At 30.3% G+C, this 25,514-nt stretch overlaps 1 long non-coding RNA gene across 6 annotated transcripts in view; it reads left to right on the top strand.

Annotated features, from left to right (window-relative positions):
- LOC143247005 (uncharacterized) overlaps window positions 1–25,514 on the top strand; it is a 206,465-nt gene that overhangs the window by 119,033 nt on the left and 61,918 nt on the right. For 4 of the 6 annotated variants that reach the window (XR_013026310.1, XR_013026308.1, XR_013026307.1 and 1 more), the window contains one exon: window positions 20,710–20,818. The exons of the other annotated variants lie outside the window; for them this stretch is intronic. This is a non-coding gene — a long non-coding RNA (uncharacterized LOC143247005). The remainder of the gene's footprint in view (window positions 1–20,709; window positions 20,819–25,514) is intronic. 6 annotated transcript variants of the gene reach the window in all.

Raw genomic sequence — 25,514 nt, 5'->3', positions numbered from 1 at the left:
ATATCATACTGATCGTAAGACAGTGTGAAGTAAAATACACATTTATTGTGTTTTACACATTGTACAGATATCATACTGATCGTAAGACAGTGTGAAGTAAAATACACATTTATTGTGTTTTACACATTTACAGATATCATTCGTACAGATATCATATTGTGATCGTAAGACATTGATCGTAAGACAGTGTGAAGTAAAATACACATTTATTGTGTTTTACACATTGTACAGATATCATACTGATCGTAAGACAGTGTGAAGTAAAATACACATTTATTGTGTTTTACACATTGTACAGATATCATACTGATCGTAAGACAGTGAAGTGAAGTAAAATACACATTTATTGTGTTTTACACATTGTACAGATATCATACTGATCGTAAGACAGTGTGAAGTAAAATACACATTTATTGTGTTTTACACATTGTACAGATATCATACTGATCGTAAGACAGTGTGAAGTAAAATACACATTTATTGTGTTTTACACATTGTACAGATATCATACTGATCGTAAGACAGTGTGAAGTAAAATACACATTTATTGTGTTTTACACATTGTACAGATATCATACTGATCGTAAGACAGTGTGAAGTAAAATACACATTTATTGTGTTTTACACATTGTACAGATATCATACTGATCGTAAGACAGTGTGAAGTAAAATACACATTTATTGTGTTTTACACATTGTACAGATATCATACTGATCGTAAGACAGTGTGAAGTAAAATACACATTTATTGTGTTTTACACATTGTACAGATATCATACTGATCGTAAGACAGTGTGAAGTAATTTAATACACATTTATTGTGTTTTACACATTGTACAGATATCATACTGATCGTAAGACAGTGTGAAGTAAAATACACATTTATTGTGTTTTACACATTGTACAGATATCATACTGATCGTAAGACAGTGTGAAGTAAAATACACATTTATTGTGTTTTACACATTGTACAGATATCATACTGATCGTAAGACAGTGTGAAGTAAAATACACATTTATTGTGTTTTACACATTGTACAGATATCATACTGATCGTAAGACAGTGAAGTAAAATACACATTTATTGTGTTTTACACATTGTACAGATATCATACTGATCGTAAGACAGTGAAGTAAAATACACATTTATTGTGTTTTACACATTGTACAGATATCATACTGATCGTAAGACAGTGTGAAGTAAAATACACATTTATTGTGTTTTACACATTGTACAGATATCATACTGATCGTAAGACAGTGTGAAGTAAAATACACATTTATTGTGTTTTACACATTGTACAGATATCATACTGATCGTAAGACAGTGTGAAGTAAAATACACATTTATTGTGTTTTACACATTGTACAGATATCATACTGATCGTAAGACAGTGAAGTAAAATACACATTTATTGTGTTTTACACATTGTACAGATATCATACTGATCGTAAGACAGTGAAGTAAAATACACATTTATTGTGTTTTACACATTGTACAGATATCATACTGATCGTAAGACAGTGTGAAGTAAAATACACATTTATTGTGTTTTACACATTGTACAGATATCATACTGATCGTAAGACAGTGTGAAGTAAAATACACATTTATTGTGTTTTACACATTGTACAGATATCATACTGATCGTAAGACAGTGTGAAGTAAAATACACATTTATTGTGTTTTACACATTGTACAGATATCATATTGATCGTGTGAAGTAAAATACACATTTATTGTGTTTTACACATTGTACAGATATCATATTGATCGTAAGACAGTGTGAAGTAAAATACACATTTATTGTGTTTTACACATTGTACAGATATCATACTGATCGTAAGACAGTGTGAAGTAAAATACACATTTATTGTGTTTTACACATTGTACAGATATCATACTGATCGTAAGACAGTGTGAAGTAAAATACACATTTATTGTGTTTTACACATTGTACAGATATCATACTGATCGTAAGACAGTGAAGTAAAATACACATTTATTGTGTTTTACACATTGTACAGATATCATACTGATCGTAAGACAGTGAAGTAAAATACACATTTATTGTGTAAAATACACATTTATTGTGTTTTACACATTGTACAGATATCATACTGATCGTAAGACAGTGTGAAGTAAAATACACATTTATTGTGTTTTACACATTGTACAGATATCATACTGATCGTAAGACAGTGTGAAGTAAAATACACATTTATTGTGTTTTACACATTGTACAGATATCATACTGATCGTAAGACAGTGTGAAGTAAAATACACATTTATTGTGTTTTACACATTGTACAGATATCATACTGATCGTAAGACAGTGTGAAGTAAAATACACATTTATTGTGTTTTACACATTGTACAGATATCATATTGATCGTAAGACAGTGTGAAGTAAAATACACATTTATTGTGTTTTACACATTGTACAGATATCATACTGATCGTAAGACAGTGTGAAGTAAAATACACATTTATTGTGTTTTACACATTGTACAGATATCATACTGATCGTAAGACAGTGAAGTAAAATACACATTTATTGTGTTTTACACATTGTACAGATATCATACTGATCGTAAGACAGTGTGAAGTAAAATACACATTTATTGTGTTTTACACATTGTACAGATATCATACTGATCGTAAGACAGTGTGAAGTAAAATACACATTTATTGTGTTTTACACATTGTACAGATATCATACTGATCGTAAGACAGTGTGAAGTAAAATACACATTTATTGTGTTTTACACATTGTACAGATATCATACTGATCGTAAGACAGTGTGAAGTAAAATACACATTTATTGTGTTTTACACATTGTACAGATATCATACTGATCGTAAGACAGTGTGAAGTAAAATACACATTTATTGTGTTTTACACATTGTACAGATATCATACTGATCGTAAGACAGTGTGAAGTAAAATACACATTTATTGTGTTTTACACATTGTACAGATATCATACTGATCGTAAGACAGTGTGAAGTAAAATACACATTTATTGTGTTTTACACATTGTACAGATATCATACTGATCGTAAGACAGTGAAGTAAAATACACATTTATTGTGTTTTACACATTGTACAGATATCATACTGATCGTAAGACAGTGTGAAGTAAAATACACATTTATTGTGTTTTACACATTGTACAGATATCATACTGATCGTAAGACAGTGTGAAGTAAAATACACATTTATTGTGTTTTACACATTGTACAGATATCATACTGATCGTAAGACAGTGTGAAGTAAAATACACATTTATTGTGTTTTACACATTGTACAGATATCATATTGATCGTAAGACAGTGTGAAGTAAAATACACATTTATTGTGTTTTACACATTGTACAGATATCATATTGATCGTAAGACAGTGTGAAGTAAAATACACATTTATTGTGTTTTACACATTGTACAGATATCATACTGATCGTAAGACAGTGTGAAGTAAAATACACATTTATTGTGTTTTACACATTGTACAGATATCATACTGATCGTAAGACAGTGAAGTAAAATACACATTTATTGTGTTTTACACATTGTACAGATATCATATTGATCGTAGACAGACAGTGAAGTAAAATACACATTTATTGTGTTTTACACATTGTACAGATATCATACTGATCGTAAGACAGTGTGAAGTAAAATACACATTTATTGTGTTTTACACATTGTACAGATATCATATTGATCGTAAGACAGTGTGAAGTAAAATACACATTTATTGTGTTTTACACATTGTACAGATATCATACTGATCGTAAGACAGTGTGAAGTAAAATACACATTTATTGTGTTTTACACATTGTACAGATATCATACTGATCGTAAGACAGTGTGAAGTAAAATACACATTTATTGTGTTTTACACATTGTACAGATATCATATTGATCGTAAGACAGTGTGAGTAAAATACACATTTATTGTGTTTTACACATTGTACAGATATCATACTGATCGTAAGACAGTGTGAAGTAAAATACACATTTATTGTGTTTTACACATTGTACAGATATCATACTGATCGTAAGACAGTGAAGTAAAATACACATTTATTGTGTTTGTACAGATACATGATCGTAAGACAGTAAAATACACATTTATATCATATTGATCGTAAGACAGTGTGAAGTAAAATACACATTTATTGTGTTTTACACATTGTACAGATATCATACTGATCGTAAGACAGTGTGAAGTAAAATACACATTTATTGTGTTTTACACATTGTACAGATATCATACTGATCGTAAGACAGTGTGAAGTAAAATACACATTTATTGTGTTTTACACATTGTACAGATATCATACTGATCGTAAGACAGTGTGAAGTAAAATACACATTTATTGTGTTTTACACATTGTACAGATATCATACTGATCGTAAGACAGTGTGAAGTAAAATACACATTTATTGTGTTTTACACATTGTACAGATATCATACTGATCGTAAGACAGTACACATTGTAAGTAAAGTGTGAAGTAAAATACACATACACATTTATTACTGATCGTAAGACAGTTTTACACATTTATTGTACAGATATATCATACTGATCGTAAGACAGTGTGAAGTAAAATACACATTTATTGTGTTTTACACATTGTACAGATATCATACTGATCGTAAGACAGTGTGAAGTAAAATACACATTTATTGTGTTTTACACATTGTACAGATATCATACTGATCGTAAGACAGTGAAGTAAAATACACATTTATTGTGTTTTACACATTGTACAGATATCATACTGATCGTAAGACAGTGTGAAGTAAAATACACATTTATTGTGTTTTACACATTGTACAGATATCATACTGATCGTAAGACAGATGAAGTAAAATACACATTTATTGTGTTTTACACATTGTACAGATATCATACTGATCGTAAGACAGTGTGAAGTAAAATACACATTTATTGTGTTTTTTTACACATTGTACAGATATCATATTGATCGTAAGACATCGTAAGACAGTGAAGTAAAATACACATTTATTGTGTTTTACACATTGTACAGATATCATACTGATCGTAAGACAGTGTGAAGTAAAATACACATTTATTGTGTTTTACACATTGTACAGATATCATACTGATCGTAAGACAGTGTGAAGTAAAATACACATTTATTGTGTTTTACACATTGTACAGATATCATACTGATCGTAAGACAGTGTGAAGTAAAATACACATTTATTGTGTTTTACACATTGTACAGATATCATACTGATCGTAAGACAGTGTGAAGTAAAATACACATTTATTGTGTTTTACACATTGTACAGATATCATACTGATCGTAAGACAGTGTGAAGTAAAATACACATTTATTGTGTTTTACACATTGTACAGATATCATACTGATCGTAAGACAGTGTGAAGTAAAATACACATTTATTGTGTTTTACACATTGTACAGATATCATACTGATCGTAAGACAGTGTGAAGTAAAATACACATTTATTGTGTTTTACACATTGTACAGATATCATACTGATCGTAAGACAGTGTGAAGTAAAATACACATTTATTGTGTTTTTTTACAGATACATTGTACAGATATCATACATTGTACAGATATCATATTGATCGTAAGACAGTGTGAAGTAAAATACACATTTATTGTGTTTTACACATTGTACAGATATCATACTGATCGTAAGACAGTGTGAAGTAAAATACACATTTATTGTGTTTTACACATTGTACAGATATCATACTGATCGTAAGACAGTGTGAAGTAAAATACACATTTATTGTGTTTTACACATTGTACAGATATCATACTGATCGTAAGACAGTGTGAAGTAAAATACACATTTATTGTGTTTTACACATTGTACAGATATCATACTGATCGTAAGACAGTGTGAAGTAAAATACACATTTATTGTGTTTTACACATTGTACAGATATCATATCGTTGATCGTAAGACAGATATGTGAAGTAAAATACACATTTATTGTGTTTTACACATTGTACAGATATCATATTGATCGTAAGACAGTGTGAAGTAAAATACACATTTATTGTGTTTTACACATTGTACAGATATCATACTGATCGTAAGACAGTGTGAAGTAAAATACACATTTATTGTGTTTTACACATTGTACAGATATCATACTGATCGTAAGACAGTGTGAAGTAAAATACACATTTATTGTGTTTTACACATTGTACAGATATCATACTGATCGTAAGACAGTGTGAAGTAAAATACACATTTATTGTGTTTTACACATTGTACAGATATCATACTGATCGTAAGACAGTGTGAAGTAAAATACACATTTATTGTGTTTTACACATTGTACAGATATCATACTGATCGTAAGACAGTGTGAAGTAAAATACACATTTATTGTGTTTTACACATTGTACAGATATCATACTGATCGTAAGACAGTGTGAAGTAAAATACACATTTATTGTGTTTTACACATTGTACAGATATCATACTGATCGTAAGACAGTGAAGTAAAATACACATTTATTGTGTTTTACACATTGTACAGATATCATACTGATCGTAAGACAGTGTGAAGTAAAATACACATTTATTGTGTTTTACACATTGTACAGATATCATACTGATCGTAAGACAGTGTGAAGTAAAATACACATTTATTGTGTTTTACACATTGTACAGATATCATAGTGATCGTAAGACAGTGAGTAAAATACACATTTATTGTGTTTTACACATGTACAGATATCATACTGATCGTAAGACAGTAAAATACACATTTATTGTGTTTTACACATTGTACAGATATCATACTGATCGTAAGACAGTGTGAAGTAAAATACACATTTATTGTGTTTTACACATTGTACAGATATCATATTGATCGTAAGACAGTGTGAAGTAAAATACACATTTATTGTGTTTTACACATTGTACAGATATCATACTGATCGTAAGACAGTGAAGTAAAATACACATTTATTGTGTTTTACACATTGTACAGATATCATACTGATCGTAAGACAGTGAAGTAAAATACACATTTATTGTGTTTTACACATTGTACAGATATCATATTGATCGTAAGACAGTGAAGTAAAATACACATTTATTGTGTTTTACACATTGTACAGATATCATACTGATCGTAAGACAGTGTGAAGTAAAATACACATTTATTGTGTTTTACACATTGTACAGATATCATACTGATCGTAAGACAGTGTGAAGTAAAATACACATTTATTGTGTTTTACACATTGTACAGATATCATATTGATCGTAAGACAGTGTGAAGTAAAATACACATTTATCGTAAGATATCATAGTGAAGTAAAATACACATTTATTGTGTTTTACACATTGTACAGATATCATACTGATCGTAAGACAGTGTGAAGTAAAATACACATTTATTGTGTTTTACACATTGTACAGATATCATACTGATCGTAAGACAGTGTGAAGTAAAATACACATTTATTGTGTTTTACACATTGTACAGATATCATACTGATCGTAAGACAGTGTGAAGTAAAATACACATTTATTGTGTTTTACACATTGTACAGATATCATACTGATCGTAAGACAGTGAAGTAAAATACACATTTATTGTGTTTTACACATTGTACAGATATCATACTGATCGTAAGACAGTGTGAAGTAAAATACACATTTATTGTGTTTTACACATTGTACAGATATCATACTGATCGTAAGACAGTGTGAAGTAAAATACACATTTATTGTGTTTTACACATTGTACAGATATCATATTGATCGTAAGACAGTGTGAAGTAAAATACACATTTATTGTGTTTTACACATTGTACAGATATCATACTGATCGTAAGACAGTGTGAAGTAAAATACACATTTATTGTGTTTTACACATTGTACAGATATCATACTGATCGTAAGACAGTGAAGTAAAATACACATTTATTGTGTTTTACACATTGTACAGATATCATACTGATCGTAAGACAGTGAAGTAAAATACACATTTATTGTGTTTTACACATTGTACAGATATCATACTGATCGTAAGACAGTGTGAAGTAAAATACACATTTATTGTGTTTTACACATTGTACAGATATCATACTGATCGTAAGACAGTGTGAAGTAAAATACACATTTATTGTGTTTTACACATTGTACAGATATCATACTGATCGTAAGACAGTGAAGTAAAATACACATTTATTGTGTTTTACACATTGTACAGATATCATATTGATCGTAAGACAGTGTGAAGTAAAATACACATTTATTGTGTTTTACACATTGTACAGATATCGTACTGATCGTAAGACAGTGTAAGAAGTAAAATACACATTTATTGTGTTTTACACATTGTACAGATATCATACTGATCGTAAGACAGTGTGAAGTAAAATACACATTTATTGTGTTTTACACATTGTACAGATATCATACTGATCGTAAGACAGTGTGAAGTAAAATACACATTTATTGTGTTTTACACATTGTACAGATATCATACTGATCGTAAGACAGTGTGAAGTAAAATACACATTTATTGTGTTTTACACATTGTACAGATATCATACTGATCGTAAGACAGTGTGAAGTAAAATACACATTTATTGTGTTTTACACATTGTACAGATATCATACTGATCGTAAGACAGTGTGAAGTAAAATACACATTTATTGTGTTTTACACATTGTACAGATATCATACTGATCGTAAGACAGTGTGAAGTAAAATACACATTTATTGTGTTTTACACATTGTACAGATATCATACTGATCGTAAGACAGTGAAGTAAAATACACATTTATTGTGTTTTACACATTGTACAGATATCATACTGATCGTAAGACAGTGTGAAGTAAAATACACATTTATTGTGTTTTACACATTGTACAGATATCATACTGATCGTAAGACAGTGTGAAGTAAAATACACATTTATTGATCGTAAGACAGTGAAGTAAAATACACATTTATTGTGTTTTACACATTGTACAGATATCATACTGATCGTAAGACAGTGTGAAGTAAAATACACATTTATTGTGTTTTACACATTGTACAGATATCATATCTGATCGTAAGACAGTGTGAAGTAAAATACACATTTATTGTGTTTTACACATTGTACAGATATCATACTGATCGTAAGACAGTGTGAAGTAAAATACACATTTATTGTGTTTTACACATTGTACAGATATCATACTGATCGTAAGACAGTGTGAAGTAAAATACACATTTATTGTGTTTTACACATTGTACAGATATCATACTGATCGTAAGACAGTGTGAAGTAAAATACACATTTATTGTGTTTTACACATTGTACAGATATCATACTGATCGTAAGACAGTGTGAAGTAAAATACACATTTATTGTGTTTTACACATTGTACAGATATCATACTGATCGTAAGACAGTGAAGTAAAATACACATTTATTGTGTTTTACACATTGTACAGATATCATACTGATCGTAAGACAGTGTGAAGTAAAATACACATTTATTGTGTTTTACACATTGTACAGATATCATACTGATCGTAAGACAGTGTGAAGTAAAATACACATTTATTGTGTTTTACACATTGTACAGATATCATACTGATCGTAAGACAGTGAAGTAAAATACACATTTATTGTGTTTTACACATTGTACAGATATCATACTGATCGTAAGACAGTGTGAAGTAAAATACACATTTATTGTGTTTTACACATTGTACAGATATCATACTGATCGTAAGACAGTGTGAAGTAAAATACACATTTATTGTGTTTTACACATTGTACAGATATCATACTGATCGTAAGACAGTGAAGTAAAATACACATTTATTGTGTTTTACACATTGTACAGATATCATACTGATCGTAAGACAGTGTGAAGTAAAATACACATTTATTGTGTTTTACACATTGTACAGATATCATACTGATCGTAAGACAGTGTGAAGTAAAATACACATTTATTGTGTTTTACACATTGTACAGATATCATACTGATCGTAAGACAGTGTGAAGTAAAATACACATTTATTGTGTTTTACACATTGTACAGATATCATACTGATCGTAAGACAGTGAAGTAAAATACACATTTATTGTGTTTTACACATTGTACAGATATCATATTGATCGTAAGACAGTGTGAAGTAAAATACACATTTATTGTGTTTTACACATTGTACAGATATCATATCGTAAGACAGTGTGATCGTAAGACAGTGTGAAGTAAAATACACATTTATTGTGTTTTACACATTGTACAGATATCATACTGATCGTAAGACAGTGTGAAGTAAAATACACATTTATTGTGTTTTACACATTGTACAGATATCATACTGATCGTAAGACAGTGAAGTAAAATACACATTTATTGTGTTTTACACATTGTACAGATATCATACTGATCGTAAGACAGTGTGAAGTAAAATACACATTTATTGTGTTTTACACATTGTACAGATATCATACTGATCGTAAGACAGTGTGAAGTAAAATACACATTTATTGTGTTTTACACATTGTACAGATATCATACTGATCGTAAGACAGTGTGAAGTAAAATACACATTTATTTATTGTGTTTTACACATTGTACAGATATCATACTGATCGTAAGACAGTGTGAAGTAAAATACACATTTATTGTGTTTTACACATTGTACAGATATCATACTGATCGTAAGACAGTGAAGTAAAATACACATTTATTGTGTTTTACACATTGTACAGATATCATACTGATCGTAAGACAGTGTGAAGTAAAATACACATTTATTGTGTTTTACACATTGTACAGATATCATACTGATCGTAAGACAGTGTGAAGTAAAATACACATTTATTGTGTTTTACACATTGTACAGATATCATACTGATCGTAAGACAGTGTGAAGTAAAATACACATTTATTGTGTTTTACACATTGTACAGATATCATACTGATCGTAAGACAGTGAAGTAAAATACACATTTATTGTGTTTTACACATTGTACAGATATCATACTGATCGTAAGACAGTGTGAAGTAAAATACACATTTATTGTACACATTGTACAGATATCATACTGATCGTAAGACAGTGAAGTAAAATACACATTTATTGTGTTTTACACATACAGATATCATACTGATCGTAAGTGTGAAGTAAAATACACATTTATTGTGTTTTACACATTGTACAGATATCATACTGATCGTAAGACAGTGTGAAGTAAAATACACATTTATTGTGTTTTACACATTGTACAGATATCATACTGATCGTAAGACAGTGTGAAGTAAAATACACATTTATTGTGTTTTACACATTGTACAGATATCATACTGATCGTAAGACAGTGAAGTAAAATACACATTTATTGTGTTTTACACATTGTACAGATATCATACTGATCGTAAGACAGTGTGAAGTAAAATACACATTTATTGTGTTTTACACATTGTACAGATATCATACTGATCGTAAGACAGTGTGAAGTAAAATACACATTTATTGTGTTTTACACATTGTACAGATATCATACTGATCGTAAGACAGTGTAAGAAGTAAAATACACATTTATTGTGTTTTACACATTGTACAGATATCATACTGATCGTAAGACAGTGTGAAGTAAAATACACATTTATTGTGTTTTACACATTGTACAGATATCATATGATAAGACAGTGAAGTAAAATACATTTATTGTGTTTTACATCGTACAGATATCATACTGATCGTAAGACAGTGTGAAGTAAAATACACATTTATTGTGTTTTACACATTGTACAGATATCATACTGATCGTAAGACAGTGTGAAGTAAAATACACATTTATTGTGTTTTACACATTGTACAGATATCATACTGATCGTAAGACATCGTAAGACAGTGAAGTAAAATACACATTTATTGTGTTTTACACATTGTACAGATATCATACTGATCGTAAGACAGTGTGAAGTAAAATACACATTTATTGTGTTTTACACATTGTACAGATATCATATTGATCGTAAGACAGTGTGAAGTAAAATACACATTTATTGTGTTTTACACATTGTACAGATATCATACTGATCGTAAGACAGTGTGAAGTAAAATACACATTTATTGTGTTTTACACATTGTACAGATATCATACTGATCGTAAGACAGTGAAGTAAAATACACATTTATTGTGTTTTACACATTGTACAGATATCATATTGATCGTAAGACAGTGTGAAGTAAAATACACATTTATTGTGTTTTACACATTGTACAGATATCATACTGATCGTAAGACAGTGAAGTAAAATACACATTTATTGTGTTTTACACATTGTACAGATATCATACTGATCGTAAGACAGTGTGAAGTAAAATACACATTTATTGTGTTTTACACATTGTACAGATATCATATTGATCGTAAGACAGTGTGAAGTAAAATACACATTTATTGTGTTTTACACATTGTACAGATATCATACTGATCGTAAGACAGTGTGAAGTAAAATACACATTTATTGTGTTTTACACATTGTACAGATATCATATTGATCGTAAGACAGTGTGAAGTAAAATACACATTTATTGTTTTTTACACATTGTACAGATATCATACTGATCGTAAGACAGTGTGAAGTAAAATACACATTTATTGTGTTTTACACATTGTACAGATATCATACTGATCGTAAGACAGTGAAGTAAAATACACATTTATTGTGTTTTACACATTGTACAGATATCATACTGATCGTAAGACAGTGAAGTAAAATACACATTTATTGTGTTTTACACATTGTACAGATATCATACTGATCGTAAGACAGTGTGAAGTAAAATACACATTTATTGTGTTTTACACATTGTACAGATATCATATTGATCGTAAGACAGTGTGAAGTAAAATACACATTTATTGTGTTTTACACATTGTACAGATATCATACTGATCGTAAGACAGTGTGAAGTAAAATACACATTTATTGTGTTTTACACATTGTACAGATATCATACTGATCGTAAGACAGTGTGAAGTAAAATACACATTTATTGTGTTTTACACATTGTACAGATATCATCTGATCGTAAGACAGTGAAGTAAAATCATTTATTGTGTTTTACATTGTACAGATATCATATTGATCGTAAGACAGTGAAGTAAAATACACATTTATTGTGTTTTACACATTGTACAGATATCATACTGATCGTAAGACAGTGAAGTAAAATACACATTTATTGTGTTTTACACATTGTACAGATATCATACTGATCGTAAGACAGTGTGAAGTAAAATACACATTTATTGTGAAGTAAAATACACATTTATTGTGTTTTACACATTGTACAGATATCATACTGATCGTAAGACATTGTGTGAAGTAAAATACACATTTATTGTGTTTTACACATTGTACAGATATCATACTGATCGTAAGACAGTGTGAAGTAAAATACACATTTATTGTGTTTTACACATTGTACAGATATCATACTGATCGTAAGACAGTGAAGTAAAATACACATTTATTGTGTTTTACACATTGTACAGATATCATACTGATCGTAAGACAGTGAAGTAAAATACACATTTATTGTGTTTTACACATTGTACAGATATCATACTGATCGTAAGACAGTGTGAAGTAAAATACACATTTATTGTGTTTTACACATTGTACAGATATCATACTGATCGTAAGACAGTGTGAAGTAAAATACACATTTATTGTGTTTTACACATTGTACAGATATCATACAGTGTGATCGTAAGACAGATGTGAAGTAAAATACACATTTATTGTGTTTTACACATTGTACAGATATCATACTGATCGTAAGACAGTGTGAAGTAAAATACACATTTATTGTGTTTTACACATTGTACAGATATCATACTGATCGTAAGACAGTGAAGTAAAATACACATTTATTGTGTTTTACACATTGTACAGATATCATACTGATCGTAAGACAGTGAAGTAAAATACACATTTATTGTGTTTTACACATTGTACAGATATCATACTGATCGTAAGACAGTGTGAAGTAAAATACACATTTATTGTGTTTTACACATTGTACAGATATCATACTGATCGTAAGACAGTGTGAAGTAAAATACACATTTATTGTGTTTTACACATTGTACAGATATCATACTGATCGTAAGACAGTGTGAAGTAAAATACACATTTATTGTGTTTTACACATTGTACAGATATCATACTGATCGTAAGACAGTGTGAAGTAAAATACACATTTATTGTGTATTTGATCACATTGTACAGATATCATACTGATCGTAAGACAGTGTGAAGTAAAATACACATTTATTGTGTTTTACACATTGTACAGATATCATACTGATCGTAAGACAGTGTGAAGTAAAATACACATTTATTGTGTTTTACACATTGTACAGATATCATATTGATCGTAAGACAGTGTGAAGTAAAATACACATTTATTGTGTTTTACACATTGTACAGATATCATATTGATCGTAAGACAGTGTGAAGTAAAATACACATTTATTGTGTTTTACACATTGTACAGATATCATATTGATCGTAAGACAGTGTGAAGTAAAATACACATTTATTGTGTTTTACACATTGTACAGATATCATACTGATCGTAAGACAGTGTGAAGTAAAATACACATTTATTGTGTTTTACACATTGTACAGATATCATACTGATCGTAAGACAGTGTGAAGTAAAATACACATTTATTGTGTTTTACACATTGTACAGATATCATACTGATCGTAAGACAGTGAAGTAAAATACACATTTATTGTGTTTTACACATTGTACAGATATCATACTGATCGTAAGACAGTGTGAAGTAAAATACACATTTATTGTGTTTTACACATTGTACAGATATCATACTGATCGTAAGACAGTGTGAAGTAAAATACACATTTATTGTGTTTTACACATTGTACAGATATCATATTGATCGTAAGACAGTGTGAAGTAAAATACACATTTATTGTGTTTTTTTACACATTGTACAGATATCATATTGATCGTAAGACACTGATCGTGAAGTAAAATACACATTTATTGTGTTTTACACATTGTACAGATATCATACTGATCGTAAGACAGTGTGAAGTAAAATACACATTTATTGTGTTTTACACATTGTACAGATATCATACTGATCGTAAGACAGTGTGAAGTAAAATACACATTTATTGTGTTTTACACATTGTACAGATATCATACTGATCGTAAGACAGTGAAGTAAAATACACATTTATTGTGTTTTACACATTGTACAGATATCATACTGATCGTAAGACAGTGAAGTAAAATACACATTTATTGTGTTTTACACATTGTACAGATATCATACTGATCGTAAGACAGTGTGAAGTAAAATACACATTTATTGTGTTTTACACATTGTACAGATATCATACTGATCGTAAGACAGTGTGAAGTAAAATACACATTTATTGTGTTTTTACATTGTACAGATATCATGTGATCGTAAGACAGTGAAGTAAAATACACATTTATTGTGATACAGATATAAGACAGACAGTGAAGTAAAATACACATTTATTGTGTTTTACACATTGTACAGATATCATATTGATCGTAAGACAGTGTGAAGTAAAATACACATTTATTGTGTTTTACACATTGTACAGATATCATACTGATCGTAAGACAGTGTGAAGTAAAATACACATTTATTGTGTTTTACACATTGTACAGATATCATATTGATCGTAAGACAGTGTGAAGTAAAATACACATTTATTGTGTTTTACACATTGTACAGATATCGTACTGATCGTAAGATAGTGTGAAGTAAAATACACATTTATTGTGTTTTACACATTGTACAGATATCATACTGATCGTAAGACAGTGAAGTAAAATACACATTTATTGTGTTTTACACATTGTACAGATATCATATTGATCGTAAGACAGTGTGAAGTAAAATACACATTTATTGTGTTTTACACATTGTACAGATATCATACTGATCGTAAGACAGTGTGAAGTAAAATACACATTTATTGTGTTTTACACATTGTACAGATATCATACTGATCGTAAGACAGTGTGAAGTAAAATACACATTTATTGTGTTTTACACATTGTACAGATATCATATTGATCGTAAGACAGTGTGAAGTAAAATACACATTTATTGTGTTTTACACATTGTACAGATATCATATTGATCGTAAGACAGTGAAGTAAAATACACATTTATTGTGTTTTACACATTGTACAGATATCATACTGATCGTAAGACAGTGAAGTAAAATACACATTTATTGTGTTTTACACATTGTACAGATATCATACTGATCGTAAGACAGTGTGAAGTAAAATACACATTTATTGTGTTTTACACATTGTACAGATATCATACTGATCGTAAGACAGTGTGAAGTAAAATACACATTTATTGTGTTTTACACATTGTACAGATATCATACTGATCGTAAGACAGTGTGAAGTAAAATACACATTTATTGTGTTTTACACATTGTACAGATATCATACTGATCGTAAGACAGTGTGAAGTAAAATACACATTTATTGTGTTTTACACATTGTACAGATATCATACTGATCGTAAGACAGTGTGAAGTAAAATACACATTTATTGTGTTTTACACATTGTACAGATATCATACTGATCGTAAGACAGTGTGAAGTAAAATACACATTTATTGTGTTTTACACATTGTACAGATATCATACTGATCGTAAGACAGTGTGAAGTAAAATACACATTTATTGTGTTTTACACATTGTACAGATATCATACTGATCGTAAGACAGTGTGAAGTAAAATACACATTTATTGTGTTTTACACATTGTACAGATATCATACTGATCGTAAGACAGTGAAGTAAAATACACATTTATTGTGTTTTACACATTGTACAGATATCATACTGATCGTAAGACAGTGTGAAGTAAAATACACATTTATTGTGTTTTACACATTGTACAGATATCATATTGATCGTAAGACAGTGTGAAGTAAAATACACATTTATTGTGTTTTACACATTGTACAGATATCATACTGATCGTAAGACAGTGTGAAGTAAAATACACATTTATTGTGTTTTACACATTGTACAGATATCATACTGATCGTAAGACAGTGAAGTAAAATACACATTTATTGTGTTTTACACATTGTACAGATATCATACTGATCGTAAGACAGTGTGAAGTAAAATACACATTTATTGTGTTTTACATTGTACAGATATCATACTGATCGTAAGACAGTGTGAAGTAAAATACACATTTATTGTGTTTTACACATTGTACAGATATCATACTGATCGTAAGACAGTGTGAAGTAAAATACACATTTATTGTGTTTTACACATTGTACAGATATCATACTGATCGTAAGACAGTGTGAAGTAAAATACACATTTATTGTGTTTTACACATTGTACAGATATCATATTGATCGTAAGACAGTGTGAAGTAAAATACACATTTATTGTGTTTTACACATTGTACAGATATCATATTGATCGTAAGACAGTGTGAAGTAAAATACACATTTATTGTGTTTTACACATTGTACAGATATCATACTGATCGTAAGACAGTGTGAAGTAAAATACACATTTATTGTGTTTTACACATTGTACAGATATCATACTGATCGTAAGACAGTGAAGTAAAATACACATTTATTGTGTTTTACACATTGTACAGATATCATACTGATCGTAAGACAGTGTGAAGTAAAATACACATTTATTGTGTTTTACACATTGTACAGATATCATACTGATCGTAAGACAGTGTGAAGTAAAATACACATTTATTGTGTTTTACACATTGTACAGATATCATACTGATCGTAAGACAGTGAAGTAAAATACACATTTATTGTGTTTTACACATTGTACAGATATCATACTGATCGTAAGACAGTGTGAAGTAAAATACACATTTATTGTGTTTTACACATTGTACAGATATCATACTGATCGTAAGACAGTGTGAAGTAAAATACACATTTATTGTGTTTTACACATTGTACAGATATCATACTGATCGTAAGACAGTGTGAAGTAAAATACACATTTATTGTGTTTTACACATTGTACAGATATCATATTGATCGTAAGACAGTGAAGTAAAATACACATTTATTGTGTTTTACACATTGTACAGATATCATACACATTTATTTGATCGTAAGACACTGTGAAGTAAAATACACATTTATTGTGTTTTACACATTGTACAGATATCATACTGATCGTAAGACAGTGAAGTAAAATACACATTTATTGTGTTTTACACATTGTACAGATATCATATTGATCGTAAGACAGTGTGAAGTAAAATACACATTTATTGTGTTTTACACATTGTACAGATATCATATTGATCGTAAGACAGTGTGAAGTAAAATACACATTTATTGTGTTTTACACATTGTACAGATATCATACTGATCGTAAGACAGTGAAGTAAAATACACATTTATTGTGTTTTACACATTGTACAGATATCATACTGATCGTAAGACAGTGTGAAGTAAAATACACATTTATTGTGTTTTACACATTGTACAGATATCATACTGATCGTAAGACAGTGTGAAGTAAAATACACATTTATTGTGTTTTACACATTGTATAGATATCATATTGATCGTAAGACAGTGTGAAGTAAAATACACGTTTATTGTGTTTTACACATTGTACAGATATCATACTGATCGTAAGACAGTGTGAAGTAAAATACACATTTATTGTGTTTTACACATTGTACAGATATCATACTGATCGTAAGACAGTGTGAAGTAAAATACACATTTATTGTGTTTTACACATTGTACAGATATCATACTGATCGTAAGACAGTGAATTAAAATACACATTTATTGTGTTTTACACATTGTATAGATATTATATTGATCGTAAGACAGTGTGAAGTAAAATACACATTTATTGTGTTTTACACATTGTACAGATATCGTACTGATCGTTAGACAGTGTGAAGTAAAATACACATTTATTGTGTTTTACACATTGTACAGATATCGTACTGATCGTTAGACAGTGTGAAGTAAAATACACATTTATTGTGTTTTACACATTGTAGAGATATCGTACTGATCGTAAGACAGTGCGAAGTAAAATACACATTTATTGTGTTTTCCACATTGTACAGATATCATTCTGATCGTAAGATAGTGCGAAGTAAAATACACATTTATTGTGTTTTACACATTGTACAGATATCATACTGATCGTAAGACAGTGAAGTAAAATACACATTTATTGTGTTTTACACATTGTACAGATATCATACTGATCGTTAGACAGTGTGAAGTAAAATACACATTTATTGTGTTTTACACATTGTACAGATATCATATTGATCGTAAGACAGTGCGAAGTAAAATACACATTTATTGTGTTTTACACTTTGTAAAGATATCATATTGATCGTAAGATAGTGCGAAGTAAAATACACATTTACAATATTAGTTCAGTAGATTATTTACCATAGAAACTACTATTTGAATAACACTGATAATTTCAAAAAGCAGTTTTCGAAATATTATGTGCTGTGTCATACGTTTTATAGGTTTGTCTACACACAGTCAGTTTACAGAGATCGGTGACCATTTGCTTTGTTGTACAAAGCTTTCATTGTTACCCTATTGATCCATCCTCTAAACTATAAATAAATAAAAAACAACTTCAAATTCAGCCCTCAACATTCATGTAAACATGAAGCTTTCGTTTAAATTTCTTTAAATTTACTGAAGAGAACATCTGAAGTCGACCCATTCTAAAGGCCCTGGTAGAAAAATAAACCTGTCTTAAGTGAAGACGAATTGTGTCTTCCAATCCTAATACCCTCAGTGTTAAACATGAAAAACTATGATGGAATGCATCTTTACAATATTAAACACCTTATTCGTATTCTCCCTTACAAGTTGAGAGATTTCAACTTCTTCTCGAATGAAAACCCCTCCATTCTAGTGACCCTCGAATGAGCCCTTTCCAACAATTCAATGTTTTTCCTAAGGTAAGGAACCCAAGGCTTAACACTCCTACGAAAAGCGGGACCTAATAGGCCCCAGAGCAACTTGAAAGGTTATTAATATTAGGCTAATAATTTTGTATTTAAATGAAATTGCCATTTAAATCCATTAATGAATGGATTAACGAGATTCCCACTGTCCCTATCTACTATCTAGCGAAACCACAGCCAGGGGAACGGGCTTGGAGAAATCAGGATTAGAAATGTCTTTTCGTAGGAGTGTTAAGTGTGGCCTAGCGAGTGACCTATGCATTCTGGATAGCTTGGATACATCATTATCAACCAGCATATTTTTATAAAAGCTACTGTGCCGAACAGCGGTAACTGATCCTAGCAGCATCCAACATATTCATACACATTTTATTCAAATTAAATAATTCAGTACTTTTGAGAGAGTGAGAAATAAAATCTGTTTTATGTAAAGTGATTTAAATATGCTGTATAATGTGGTTTTGAAATATCCTGCACCATCTCGAAACTATGCTACACAAATCGTTTGATTCTCAGTATGACCAATGAAATTATGTTTTTAGGATTTCTTGTCTTGTACATTACATTTGGTTTACAAGAAAAATTACGTCTGTGCCCTGTTTTCTACAGAACAAAGGTTCGAAACCTAACCAAGCTGATGCAACCAGAGCAGTTAATGTATGATTACCACACAAAACCAAGAGATGAATGGCACACCATGGACTTAATGGAGATGGTTGTAAGTGTGAAATGTACATGTATATTTGATTCTTAATGGTGAGGTTAAAGAAAACAGAGTGATACTCAACCCGTAGTCTGTAAAACAAATTTAAAATGTAACCGCTCAGATTTTTGAGGTGTTGTTTACCAATGAATAGCAGTATTGACCGTCACATTATAACGAAAAGTCGATCATATTCGTGGGGAGATTCGAACTCGCAATCCTTATTGTGGGAGTCGAGTGCCCCTATCCACCAGTCTATGACCAAATACATTCGGTGACATAACTTATTTTCTTTATGGTATAGATAGGGGCACAAGCAGCAACTTCTGGGCGAAATCACAATATTAATGTTATTTTTGTATAAACGTTTCTACGTGCCTCATTCATATGTTACCAAGAAATACGTAGCCTAAAAATAGTTGGTACATAAACACTTGACAAAAACTGTTTCAAAAGCCAATAAAACCCTCTGGGGCTGGCCCTGCATGGCCAAGTGGTTAGAGGTGCTCGACTTAAAATATGAGGGTGGTAGGTTAGAATCCCCGTCACACCAAACATGCTCTCCCATTCAACCGTGGGGTCATAAAAATTTTGCGGTCAGTTGGTAGAAGAGTAGCCCAAGACCTGATGGTGGGTGGTGATGACTAAATTAGGGACAGCTAGCGCAGATAGCCTTTGTGTAGCTTTGCGAGACTGGCCCGGCATGGCCAGGTGGGTTGAGGCGTTCGACTAGTAATCCGAGAGTCGCGGGTTCGAATCTCCGTAGCACCAAACATGCTTACCCTTTCAGTCGTGGGGGTGTTATAATATGACGGTTAATCCCACTATTCGTTGGTTAAAGTGTAGTCCAAGAGTTGGTGGTGGGTAGTGATGACTAGCTGCTTTCCCTCTAGTCTTACACTGCTAAATTAGGGACGGCTAGCACAGATATCCCTCGAGTAGCTTTGTGCGAAATTAAAAAAAACAAAAAAACCTCAGGGATAATTCTGGAATTAACGGGTGAATACCAAACTAACCCAATCTAAAGATTAAATAAATACCATATTCAGTATTGTTTTTACACTTTGTTCATTGGTAAAGGGAGGACACGAATTTGGTTTGAAGCTCACACTACAGATAGTACATTATGTAGCTTAGTACTTAACAACAAATAAACAATATTGGTAGCTCACACTACAGATAGTACATTATGTAGCTTAGTACTTAACAACAAATAAACAATATTGGTAGCTCACAGTACAGATAGTACATTATGTAGCTTAGTACTTAACAACAAATAAACAATATTGGTAGCTCACAGTACAGATAGTACATTATGTAGCTTAGTACTTAACAACAAATAAACAATATTGGTAGCTCACAGTACAGATAGTACATTATGTAGCTTAGTACTTAACAACAAATAAACAATATTGGTAGCTCACAATACAGATAGTACATTATGTAGCTTAGTACTTAACAACAAATAAACAATATTGGTAGCTCACACTACAGATAGTACATTATGTAGCTTAGTACTTAACAACAAATAAACAATATTGGTAGCTCACAGTACAGATAGTACATTATGTAGCTTAGTACTTAACAAATAAACAATATTGGTAGCTCACAATACAGATAGTACATTATGTAGCTTAGTACTTAACAACAAATAAACAATATTGGTAGCTCACACTACAGATATTACATTATGTAGCTTAGTACTTAACAACAAATAAACAATATTGGTAGCTCACAGTACAGATAGTACATTATGTAGCTTAGTACTAAACAACAAATAAACAATATAGGTAGCTCACAGTACAGATAGTACATTATGTAGCTTAGTACTAAACAACAAATAAACAATATTGGTAGCTCACAGTACAGATAGTACATTATGTAGCTTAGTACTTAACAACAAATAAACAATATTGGTAGCTCACAGTACAGATAGTACATTATGTAGCTTATTACTTAACAACAAATAAACAATATTGGTAGCTCACAATACAGATAGTACATTATGTAGCTTAGTACTTAACAACAAATAAACAATATTGGTAGCTCACAGTACAGATAGTACATTATGTAGCTTAGTACTAAACAACAAATAAACAATATTGGTAGCTCACAGTACAGATAGTACATTATGTAGCTTAGTACTTAACAACAAATAAACAATATTGGTAGCTCACAGTACAGATAGTACATTATGTAGCTTATTACTTAACAACAAATAAACAATATTGGTAGCTCACAATACAGATAGTACATTATGTAGCTTAGTACTTAACAACAAATAAACAATATTGGTAGCTCACACTACAGATAGTACATTATGTAGCTTAGTACTTAACAACAAATAAACAATATTGGTAGCTCACACTACAGATAGTACATTATGTAGCTTAGTACTTAACAACAAATAAACAATATTGGTAGCTCACAGTACAGATAGTACATTATGTAGCTTAGTACTTAACAACAAATAAACAATATTGGTAGCTCACAGTACAGATAGTACATTATGTAGCTTAGTACTTAACAACAAATAAACAATATTGGTAGCTCACAGTACAGATAGTACATTATGTAGCTTAGTACTTAACAACAAATAAACAATATTGGTAGCTCACAATACAGATAGTACATTATGTAGCTTAGTACTTAACAACAAATAAACAATATTGGTAGCTCACACTACAGATAGTACATTATGTAGCTTAGTATTTAACAACAAATAAACAATATTGGTAGCTCACACTACAGATAGTACATTATGTAGCTTAGTACTTAACAACAAATAAACAATATTGGTAGCTCACAATACAGATAGTACATTATGTAGCTTAGTACTTAACAACAAATAAACAATATTGGTAGCTCACAGTACAGATAGTACATTATGTAGCTTAGTACTTAACAACAAATAAACAATATTGGTAGCTCACAATACAGATAGTACATTATGTAGCTTAGTACTTAACAACAAATAAACAATATTGGTAGCTCACAGTACAGATAGTACATTATGTAGCTTAGTACTTAACAACAAATAAACAATATTGGTAGCTCACACTACAGATAGTACATTATGTAGCTTAGTACTTAACAACAAATAAACAATATTGGTAGCTCACACTACAGATAGTACATTATGTAGCTTAGTACTTAACAACAAATAAACAATATTGGTAGCTCACAGTACAGATAGTACATTATGTAGCTTAGTACTTAACAACAAATAAACAATATTGGTAGCTCACACAGATAGTACATTATGTAGCTTAGTACTTAACAACAAATAAACAATATTGGTAGCTCACAGTACAGATAGTACATTATGTAGCTTAGTACTTAACAACAAATAAACAATATTGGTAGCTCACAGTACAGATAGTACATTATGTAGCTTAGTACTTAACAACAAATAAACAATATTGGTAGCTCACACTACAGATAGTACATTATGTAGCTTAGTACTTAACAACAAATAAACAATATTGGTAGCTCACAGTACAGATAGTACATTATGTAGCTTACACTTAACAACAAATAAACAATATTGGTAGCTCACAGTACAGATAGTACATTATGTAGCTTAGTACTTAACAACAAATAAACAATATTGGTAGCTCACAGTACAGATAGTACATTATGTAGCTTAGTACTTAACAACAAATAAACAATATTGGTAGCTCACAGTACAGATAGTACATTATGTAGCTTAGTACTTAACAACAAATAAACAATATTGGTAGCTCACAGTACAGATAGTACATTATGTAGCTTAGTACTTAACAACAAATAAACAATATTGGTAGCTCACAGTACAGATAGTACATTATGTAGCTTAGTACTTAACAACAAATAAACAATATTGGTAGCTCACAGTACAGATAGTACATTATGTAGCTTAGTACTTAACAACAAATAAACAATATTGGTAGCTCACAGTACAGATAGTACATTATGTAGCTTAGTACTTAACAACAAATAAACAATATTGGTAGCTCACACTACAGATAGTACATTATGTAGCTTAGTACTTAACAACAAATAAACAATATTGGTAGCTCACACTACAGATAGTACATTATGTAGCTTAGTACTTAACAACAAATAAACAATATTGGTAGCTCACACTACAGATAGTACATTATGTAGCTTAGTACTTAACAACAAATAAACAATATTGGTAGCTCACAGTACAGATAGTACATTATGTAGCTTAGTACTTAACAACAAATAAACAATATTGGTAGCTCACAATACAGATAGTACATTATGTAGCTTAGTACTTAACAACAAATAAACAATATTGGTAGCTCACAGTACAGATAGTACATTATGTAGCTTAGTACTTAACAACAAATAAACAATATTGGTAGCTCACAGTACAGATAGTACATTATGTAGCTTAGTACTTAACAACAAATAAACAATATTGGTAGCTCACAGTACAGATAGTACATTATGTAGCTTAGTACTTAACAACAAATAAACAATATTGGTAGCTCACAGTACAGATAGTACATTATGTAGCTTAGTACTTAACAACAAATAAACAATATTGGTAGCTCACAATACAGATAGTACATTATGTAGCTTAGTACTTAACAACAAATAAACAATATTGGTAGCTCACAGTACAGATAGTACATTATGTAGCTTAGTACTTAACAACAAATAAACAATATTGGTAGCTCACAGCTACAGATAGTACATT

This window comes from Tachypleus tridentatus, chromosome 3 (assembly GCF_004210375.1).
Source record: "Tachypleus tridentatus isolate NWPU-2018 chromosome 3, ASM421037v1, whole genome shotgun sequence".
Classification (NCBI taxonomy): domain Eukaryota; kingdom Metazoa; phylum Arthropoda; class Merostomata; order Xiphosura; family Limulidae; genus Tachypleus; species Tachypleus tridentatus.
The sequence above is the reverse complement of the archived record's forward strand: the minus strand, read 5'-3'. Positions and strand labels throughout refer to the sequence as shown.